Below are 2,509 nucleotides of genomic sequence, written 5' to 3'. Positions count from 1 at the left end.
GAATTCAATAAAAAACTAATGATTTGGTCGTCCCCTTCAGAAACATTTGTGTTAAACATTTCTTCTTCCTTATTGCATGATTTAAAATAATACATTTAGAAACAAGTCTATTATCATTCTGCACTGCAACAGCTCTTTAGGCAGGCTGGAGTAGAAAACAAACTTACCTTTCTCAAGTTATACAGTAATGTGTGGATCAAACACAGCTAACCTTGAATGTAAACAGGGTACAGGGGAGCCTAGTATTTATTTTCATTCCTAACACACAATAGATGAAGCTATGCAGACTGTTGTAATGTTCTCCACTTGTTATTCTATAGCTACAGTAATATTATGGGTGTGGGCTGTATTAAAAGTGTCCACTGTTCTCCCATGCTCTAATAACACAGTAACAACGAACTATGAGGAGTTCTCACATGCTTCCTCTGTATTTACACATAAACAACAAGACGTGTGGTGGATTAAAAGTTATTTATTCTATTGTTTTGAAGTAATTTTTTTCTGTTGCTCTCCTCCTCCTTTTCATCCTCCCGTGAGTGATGACCACAGCATGCTGCCTTGTCTCCAGTGCTTTAGGCCATAAAAGAAAAAACAACAACACAAATAGCTGTTACTGCTTAACTACAGTAAAGTCAACTTTAAAATGACTCCACCATAGAATAATCAAATTAAACAAAAGCATATATTTTAATAACTGTGGAGATTTGTCTGGTTGATAGTCTCCATTGATAGTTTACTGTAAGTTAAGCTGCATTTTACGCAGCATAAATCAGCCTAGCGGCTAGTGGACTTTTCCTCTTCTCATAGCTTAACAAATGACATGTTATTTATAATATTTCTTACTCACCGCTGGTTCAGTTACTGCATCTCCCGACACAACACCACGGGTGACATCGCGCTGATGAACAAACCACCCTGAGCTTCTACCTTTTGCAGATTTCTTCTCCACATCCATGCACCGCTTGGATGGAGACAGCCAGCCCGTCCAGGGAGCCATGCTTCCTGAACACGTATCCTGTGCGCGTCTGTCATTGGCGGAGCAGTCTGTCAGTCCCTCTATCCAGTAAATATGACTTGTGATTGGACTGTACTTCTGCAGACAGCCAAGCATTGGCCAAGAGCAGAAGGCCCTGCCTCCAGGCCTTTTTTTTAAGTTGCGAGGTTGCGAAGGGTCATTTTCGCTAAGTCTGAGTTTTAGGGCCTTTATCAATCTATGTTCTTGTCTGTTATTGTGTTCTTGTGAAACGTCGTCTTTTGTGGCCTGTCCCAATCCACAAGTTTGCATTTTGGCAAGAACGGTTAAAAAGTGTTGTTGACACACCCATTTTTAAGGAGGATGCATCGGTTGGTAACTTATGTGAACTTGACGGCAGAGATTCCCAGCATTCATTTTGGCATTCAAGCGAAAGAAGCTGAGAGGCCAACAACGGAAGGTTTTTTACTATTTTTATACGTTATTTCATCACTAAATCCACTTCTGAGAAGTTTTGAGGTGAGAAATCAACTGTGTAGATGTCGAAAATTGGCAGTTTTACTAAAAATATGGCGAATCGAAAGTGTGTCTCAATCATTTTCGGAGTTGTGACGGGAGCTAGAGAACCAGCCCGCGGGGGGAAGCTAACGAGCTGGCCGGCCAGATCAGCTCACAGAGCGAGTGAATTAAACTGCAGTACCGGAGGCTGCAGTTTCAGGACCGCAATCCTAGGACCGGAACAGCAATTCCAGGACCCTTGTTTACTTTGATACTGCCAGCTAGTTAGCTAGCTAGCCATGTTACTCTTTACAGCCCCCCGAAGCCAATTATCCTTACCACAACCACCAACGAGTGTGTGCCTTAACTTAAGTTATCGATTCTATGCATGTCGACCGGTTAACCCTACAGCTGCACACATTGGCCTCACGGCCGACGTGCTAGCAGACAGGGTTAACCTCAATTCAATTCAATTTTATTTATATAGCGCCAAATCACAACAACAGTTATCTCACAGTGCTTTTCATAAAAGAGCAGGTCTAGACCGTACTCTATGATGTTATTTACAGAAGCCCAACAATTCCCACCAAGAGCAGCACTAGGAGACAGAGGCAAAGAAAAACTTCCTTTAAGAGGCAGAAACCTCGAGCAGAACCATGGCTCAGGGTGGGTGAGAGAGAGAGAGAGAGAGAGAGAGAGAGAGAGAGACGGCAGCAGGTGACCCGCAACCACAGATCCAGACTCCACAGCTCCAGAGCCAGAAACACCTGCAGGAAGTGATAGGAGGAGAGAGGAGAGAGACGAGAAAGCACAAGACTACCAGAAAGGGGAGAAGTTGTGTTAGTAACATGCAATAATGGGATGAGGTTGCATACAGAGGGAGAGAAAGTAGAGGAGAGAGGAGCTCAGTGCATCATGGGAAATCCCCCGGCAGTCTAGGCCTATAGCAGCATAACTAAGGGATGGTTCAGGACTCACCTGAGCCAGCACTAACTATAAGCTTTATCAAAGAGGAAAGTCTTAAGCCTACTCTTAAAT

General features: G+C 43.2%; 1 long non-coding RNA gene across 1 annotated transcript; it reads right to left on the bottom strand.

The window, feature by feature from the left end:
- Positions 1 to 456: 456 nt before the first annotated feature.
- Positions 457 to 2,009, bottom strand: LOC123965502. The gene is made up of 2 exons (XR_006823714.1): positions 848 to 2,009; positions 457 to 570 (listed from the first exon to the last, which is right to left on the bottom strand). It is a non-coding gene; the product is annotated as an uncharacterized LOC123965502 (long non-coding RNA).
- Positions 2,010 to 2,509: the final 500 nt, after the last annotated feature.

This window comes from Micropterus dolomieu, unplaced genomic scaffold (assembly GCF_021292245.1).
Source record: "Micropterus dolomieu isolate WLL.071019.BEF.003 ecotype Adirondacks unplaced genomic scaffold, ASM2129224v1 contig_9910, whole genome shotgun sequence".
Lineage (NCBI taxonomy): Eukaryota > Metazoa > Chordata > Actinopteri > Centrarchiformes > Centrarchidae > Micropterus > Micropterus dolomieu.
Note: the sequence above shows the minus strand (reverse complement) of the source record. Positions and strands in the feature narration are given on the sequence as shown.